The sequence below is a fragment of the Nelumbo lutea genome, chromosome 1 (assembly GCF_056320005.1).
Source record: "Nelumbo lutea isolate HS-2025 chromosome 1, American lotus-T2T, whole genome shotgun sequence".
NCBI lineage: Eukaryota > Viridiplantae > Streptophyta > Magnoliopsida > Proteales > Nelumbonaceae > Nelumbo > Nelumbo lutea.
The window spans coordinates 211,060,252-211,068,236 of NC_142684.1; positions in this window are offsets into that span (position 1 = coordinate 211,060,252).

The window sequence follows — 7,985 nt, forward strand, 5'->3', positions numbered from 1 at the left end:
GGTGCAATTGAGTGAGGTCCATGAATGCTCCTATTGCTATTTGTTGTTAGTCAAAACACTTGTGCAGGCAAGAAGGGTGATGATGCCTGGTTGAAGAAGGTGGTTATGGAGGGGGTTATCGTCGCAAGTCATCTTGTTCTTCGTCGAGGAAGATGATGAACAATGATTTTATTCTTTTGTGTTTTTTTAGTAAGAATGTTCATCCAAGGTTAAGAAAAATCATTGAAAAAAGTCTCCATAAAAAAAAAGAAATGTTGCCACTCCCTCAATCTATTTAGCCCTACCTACTGCCTTTTGGAAGGTCAAAAAAAGAGGTTTTAATTAGCTAGTAGAGAGAGTGGAGAGGAAAACTTCCTTTGTGACTACAGCCATTTTGAGCTATGCAATGTCTTGTTTTCTTCTCCCTGAAAGGATTATCACTGATTTCAAAGCTCAAAGGACTTTTTGGTTGGGCAGTACAAAAGAGAGAGAAAAAAAAGGTGAAATTTGATAAATTGGAAAAAAAATTTATGCGAAATTAAAGGAATGGTGGTTTAGGGTTACGACTTACAAGAGCCTAAATCCATTAACCTTACCTTATTGGCAAAGCTAGCTTGGAGATTATGCACTAACAAAGAGTAGTGTCTTTGGGTCAAAGTTTTGAATCATATACTTTCCCAAGACAAATTTCCTCCATCCAATGGATCTTGGGGTTGGAGAAGTGTCTTAAATGGACTAAGGGTGCTTGTTGGGCAATCAATTCAGGTGAGGAAGTAGAGATTTGGGCTGCTCCTTGGATTCATAATATTAATGGATTGAGACATGGGCCCAAGTCCCGGGTCTTTGGGTCCCTCAAAGGTAAGTGAGTTAATTAACCAACAAGAGAGGACCTAGAATTAGGGCTGTTCATAAGAAGGCCCAATCCGACCAAATCGACCAATCCGAGTCGGTTGGATTTTCACCAATACGGATCGGTTTCAGGTTGTACAAATTCCTAAACCGATGATTCGGGTTGGTTTCGGTTTTCACACAAGAAAACTCAAACCGACCCAAACCGAACCGACTCATTTCCTAGTTCAAACATGAAGTTCCAAAGCCCATTAGGCCACCTAGTTTTTGAATGGTTGCAAGAAATTTTGGATTAGTGAATAGTGATTAATGAACATCTTTTGTGATTAATTTTTCATTTAAATTTTATCATAGGAGATGGCTGAAATGATGTCCAATTTATGATTGTTTTTAAAATTAGCAAGATTTTATCACAGAGATGAACTTAGAACCGAAACCGACCCAAATCGACCCAATCCGACTCAAACCGACTAGGTCGGTTTTGCTTAACACTGGGTCGATTTCGGTTTCTATGGCAGGTAACCCAACCAGGTCGGATCGGTTGGAAAAACCACAATAAACCGACCCAATCCGACCCGTAAACAGCCCTACGTAGAATATGGAAACTCTTAACCCATTTGGTTCCCCATGATGTAGTGTAAAAATTAACAAAAATCAAACTTTCTCAGTTTAGTTGGACTGACGCCCTTTGTTTGGATGCTAGGCTTTAAAGGGTTTTTTTTTTTTTTCTTTTGAAAAGAATAAAGGCACATTCTTTGTTAAATCTACTATCATGCAATTAAGAATAACTTTGGGGAGATTGCTAGCTCCAACCCAGATAGGAAGAGGTTTTGGCACGCTATTTGGGGGCTCCCAGTGGAACAAAAAGTGAAATCCTTCATCCGGAAAGGTGTAAATAATGCCTTGGTTGTTAAATGTAAACCACCTATTATGAAAAAGGAAAATCCTTCCCTCCCCCTTTTGTCAGGTGTGTCACGAGAAAGAAGAAACAGTCACTCATACTCTCAGCGGTTGTCCTTTCGTGAAGAGTATCTAGTTTGGGGGGAAGTTGGGTTTGAGAACTAACTGTTATCCTTGAAATTATGATTTTTCCTTTATGGCTGGAGAAAGTTTTTACTTGACTGCTCAAGAGATAAACAATCCAAAGCTTACAATACCTACTACTTTGCCATGTCTTTATGGTTTATTTGGAAAGGAATTAAATAACTTTATTTTTTTAGAATGCTGATCTGGACCCTTTTTCTCTAATAAACTCTATTAACAGGAATACGCAGTAAAAGATAGAGATATTGCTGGTTCACAATTAGACATGTTCACGGGCCAGACTTCAGGCATGATTTATACTGTGTCGGGCTCGGGATTCCGACCAGGCCCATTCAAATTTTGGCAAAAAGTCAAATCTAAGCCTGGCACATGAACAGGTTTACTCACAATCAGCCCCCAGCACTTCACCATTAGGAATCTATGGTATCTTTTTGGATTCCTCCGAACTTTGGATGGTTAAAGGTTAACTCAGATGCCCCTCCTTTGCACACGGTTGTTTTTGAAAGCAACTGCAGAAATCTCATTTCCTAACTTGAAAGCTAGATGCTGATGGATTCCAGATTAAAGACGCCAAGGCTTGGATTCAAAGGCTCATGTTAAAGATCCAGCTCTTTCACCTCAGTGATCCCTAGTTGGACACGCGAAGTTCTTTCTTCTTTTTGGAGATTTCTTTGTTTAATTTGCTTCTTTGTTTTTTGTTCTCTTGTTGTGTTTTCTATTTTATTGATGCATGTTCTTGTTATCTATATTCTGGATTACCAAAAAATAAACAAAGGAAACAAAGTTTGTGACTAACATGGTATTGGGTCGCCAGACTCGCCACAGTCCACAATCAACGTCTAGCCAGCTCTTGAAGCCCATTCCGTATTCATGCTTTCTTTTTCGATCATAGGAAATAGAAAAAGGATAAAAAACACGTAAACTACGTGCTCTATGCTTTAGCCTTTATGTTTCACAGTCACAAGTTAGGTTGGCCTTGGGTCTGTCCATTCTTACCACAAAGCCTTTTTTTGTTATGTTTCACATTCAAAGGGTAAAATACAAAATCCTCCACTAAATTTCAGACAATCATAAAAACCTCCCCTATAGTTTCATTTCAATAAATATCTCTCTTGAACTTTTAAGAAATTCAACAAAAACCTCCCTTTTGTCACTGTCCTAAACGGAAAACATACCAGTTTTTTTCCAAATATCCATTCTACCCCTTTATAAATTATTTTACATACAAAATTATTGAAATAATCGCATTTTAACTCAACAAAGAAAACATATTTCCGTAATTTTGTATATAAAATTACTGAAATGATCGTTAAAAGAGGTTTTTTTGTTGAATTAAAACGGGGGTTATTTCAATAATTTTGTATGTAAAATAATTTATAAAAGGGTAGAATGGGTATTTGGAAAAAAATGGTGCATCAATCTAATGTTTTCCGCTTGAAACAGCGACGGAAGGGAGGTTTTTGTTGAATTTCTCAAAAATTTAGGGGAGGTATTTGTTAAAACGAAATTATAGGGGAGGTTTTTATGATTGTCAGAAACTTCAGGGGAGGTTTTTATATTTTACCCAAAATATAAAGGTTAGTCCAATCCCCAAGGGCCAAAAGATGTAATCCAAATCTAGATCCACTCGGCATTTTTTTTGTTACACTAGGCCATGCAAGTAAATTCCATACCCAAACTGCTTGGAATAGGCCAGTCCTGTACATCAAAATTGGACTAGGTTTTAGCTCAGAAAGAACTCAAACTTGGTCCACCACAGAAAGGTTGTTTATCACATGTGTACTATTTTCGATCGTTCTATTTTGATCAATGAAATATAAGGTTTTTTTTTCTTATATCTAATAATATCACAGGGAGAAGCATTATATAAGCCTCCAATAACACACTTTTATTGAGAATTTTATGTAGCAAATCTCCAACTCCAAGGTATCACTTGTTTAATTGGAAGGCAATCATTGGAACTCAGGCCCCGTTTGCTTTTTGGTAAGTTATTTATCTAGGTAAGTGCATTTACTCATATTCTTTTATTTTTAAGTAAATAAAATAATGATCATTCTAGCCATAAAAACTCCATGATCAAAAGGGACATTTTTGTCCCATCCAAGTGTTGACAACTTTCCCAAGATGGGAAAGTTAATTTACCCACTTAGAACTTACCTGGGTAAGTGATAGCCATGAAAATAAACTTTCTCTGGTCCCCACATAAATCAGAAAAAAGAACATGGGTGAATCCCATTTACCAACCTCCTCTCCTCTCAAGATCCCAAAAATGAAAACCCCCTTAAAATAAATGGTGAAAACATATTTAATCAGCCTAAGTAATTATAAGGGTTAAAACTAAGGGTACGCTTGTTATAGTGGCTTTGTGTTGCCATTGCATTTTGGGTTAGATCAATACAAATTTGTGAGAAAAAAATGTATTTTCACATTATACATAGTGTCATTCCAATTAGAAAAATGCATGTGTAAAAGAAACATTTTGATGGTTTAAGTAGAAATAACATGCTCAATTCAAAATCTTTTGAGCTAAAATAAAAATCTTTCTTATAGAAATTTGTATTGATCAACTGAAAGCACAATGGCAACACAACACCACTGTACAAAACACCCCTTAAGTAATAAACAGAGATGAGATTATAGGATCCAAAACTATGTCAATTTCAAGAACTTCACTTGGATTACTAATTCAATTGACGTAAACTGGTAGGCATCCCTTTGAGGAGGTGTGAGTTCAAACTATGGATAGCCACACATAAGGGATGTCATGCTCTTAAGGTACATAACTGCATGCACAATTTTTTGCTTTTAGGGGATCTAGGCTCCCTATATATCACTCTCTCATCACTAACCCGCTGATTAGATCTAATGTATAAATCATAGCGCTGCGATAAAGCTGCATCACCGAATAGTACATAATAGTTCGGGTAAATCTTTTAAACTACCCATACTGTTTTTGAAATTGATTAACTGTACCCTTACTGTTTACATATTGTCTTAGATTATCCTTACAATTTAAAAAATTGACATTATCGTTATGTGCTAACGGAAAGAAACAAAATGTTGAATTTATCCTCCACTATTCCTCAAATTTTAAAATAAAATCCAACCGAAAGAAACGAAATGATGTTTTGGAGATGGATCGAATTGGTCTCCAACTGAAATACAAACCTAAAAACCAAAAACTCTCATTCCGTGTCATCGTCGATTGGTTTTAGAACCAGATGGGTAATCTGAAAAGCCAAATCAGATGCTTTACTAGCCATGCTTAATGAGGAAAATGCAGAGGAAAAGTTAAAAAGGGTTCGTAGATCCATCTCTGTAAGCCAACTATCCATTTGATCTTGCTCTGCTCATGGCCAAATTGACTCAGAACTGCATAAGGAAGAATCCAGCCAGTCGGCCTAGGATGGATGAGATCGAGTAGTCCCTATCGAAAACCTTAGCTACCTCACTGAATTGGGAACTAAGAAAAACCCTATCTGGGTAGAATTTCAGCAAGAACCATACATAAATGTTAGATTAACTAGTTTCTATAGGAAATGGGGTCTGATGAATCAAATTTTGTTTATGTATCAATCTTTTGCCTAAGTACCTCGTCATTTGGTCTGCTTCCAAGTGGCCGATGACTTAGAGGCCCAAGTGGAGAACTTTTGCTGGATGAGGACCTGGATGCTGAGCTGGCTAGGATGAACTGCCTGTGAGGTGCCGGGCTAACCAGGTGTCGAGCTGCTTGTGAGGTGCTGGGCTGACCAAGTGCCGAGCTGCCTGTGAGGTGTCGAGCTGCCTGTGAGATGCTGGGCTGACCAGGTGGCGAGCTGAATTGATGAGCTTCGTTACTCTTTAGAGACTTGCAAGGAACCAAATGTCAAAGGACCCATGGTGGCTAACCCAGCGAGGTCACTCCGATACTTAAGTCAGTACTCTTATAGTAGACTACGAGGTAAAAATCACAAAGTCTAAGAGCTAGAACTTGCTTACTTGCTTACTTTTTTACTCGCCCCCTTGCCATTGGGGTTGGTGCCTTTATATAGGCATTGCTCACATACCGCCCCCGAGATCTCTGGGAGGTCGTGTCTAACTGGTCTGAGATTCTTGGAGGTAACCGCCATGCATGTTGACCACCCTCCAAATCGTTCGGCACGTGGGCCAACTTCCAAGGATCGTGGGAATGTTAGGATATGCATGTCGAATTTGTTAGTGAGCATGTCTCGCAGGTCGCTAGGTCGGCGCCTAGGCCAGGCCGCCTAGTCGCACCTGGTCCAAGCCGCCAGGTCACACCTGGGCCAGGCTGCCAACTTGCGTCTGGGACAGGCCGCCAGGTCATGCCTGTGCTAGACTACCAGCTCGCGCCAAGGCCAGGCCGCACCAGGGCCAGGCCGCTAGATTGTGCCAGAGCTAGGCTGCCAGGTTGTGCCAGGGCCAAGCCGCGCCTGGGCCATCAGGTGGGACACCATCAACTTGGCTAAGGCAAGTTGTTGCCAAAGTGGTTCCAGGTGTCACCTAGTTGTTCTGAGGTGCCATGTGTCGCAATATCATTGGAGGGCCAAATCCGCCCTCATCATTTGCCCCCCCCCCCACTTCTAAGCCGAAAGTAACTCGGCGAAGGGAGTAGATTTCTCCTTTTGGCCCATAATGAATAATTCGATGAGCTCGTAAGTGTTATTTCAATTCCTTAGGAGGGACTCGCAGTCCGCTCCTTGATTTTGCCCATGCCGAAGAGGTGACAGGGTCTTATATGGTGAGGAGGTCTTTGCTAATTCGATATTTTGGCCCTTAGGCTCTGGGAGCGACTCGTAGTCAGTACTCTTATAGTAGACTACGAGCTAAAAATCACAAAGTCTGAGAGCTAGAACTTGCTTACTTGCTTACTTTTTTACTCGCCCCCTTTGCCATTGGGGTTGGTGCCTTTATATAGGCATTGCTCACGTACCGCCCTCGAGATCTCCGGGAGGTCATGTCTAATTGGTTTGAGATTCCTAGAGGTAACCACCATGCACATTGACCACCCTCCAAATCCTTCGGCACGTGGGCCAACTTCTAAGGATCGTGGAAATGTTAGGATATGCATGCCGAATTTTTCGGTGAGCACGTCTCACAGGTCGGCGCCTGGGACAGGTCATGCCTGGGCCAGGCTGCTAGCTTGCGCTTGTGCCAGGCCGCTAGGTCAGTGCTTGTGCCAGGCCGCCAGATCCTGCCTGTATTAGGTTGCCAGGTCGCTCCTGGGCCAGGTCGCCAAGTCGGTGGTTGTGCCAGGCTGCTAGGTTGTGCCTGTGCTAGGCTGCCAGCTCGCGCCAGGGCCAGGTCGCGCTTGGGCTAGGCCGCCAGGTGGGACACCATCAACTTGGCTAAGGCAAATTATTGCCAAAGTGATTCCAGGTGTCACCTATTTGTTCTGAGGTGCCATGTGTCACAATATCATTGGAGGGCCAAATCCACCCTCATCAGGGTCTTAGCTTTAATTTCCAGGATTACCTCTTCTCAATTTTATTGATCTTCAAATGTCTATGCTCTATTTTAGAGTTACAACTTTTAACCACATTTTACGTTTTGTATTCCCTCCAGGCTCCTTGCCTCATTGCAAGTGACAAACGTTGAGAGCCCTCTTGTTCCTTTTATTCTCATCTTTCTAATGCGTATAAAATATAATGCAACACTAATTTGAGGGTACCTTGTGAATGGATTGCATCATATGGAAATGATGTATGGAACGTGAGCCATCATCTATTTCACTGGAGTCCATCCATTTTCAGCATTTCTTTTAGGGTAAGTTATATACAACAACCCAGTTCATCAATTTCATTGGCCGCAAGGGTGTTGCTGGTGTCCACATCAATTTCACTGGAGTCAATCCATTTTCAGTCGGGTAAGTTCTCCGTTGCAGATTGTAATTCTCCATATTTATAAATTTTAAGGGGACTGAGCAATCTCAGATACACTCTTAAGAAACTCCTCAGATTCTTCCTCCAACTTACTTTTGAGGGGTTTCTCGAATGAATTGATGACAGTAACCTAATCAATTGGGCGCCTCCGAGTTCTTCTTCGTAAGACAACATAATAAACAACGGCTGCAACTCCAACAACCATGTAAACCCATGTTTTCTTGGAGCCTTTAC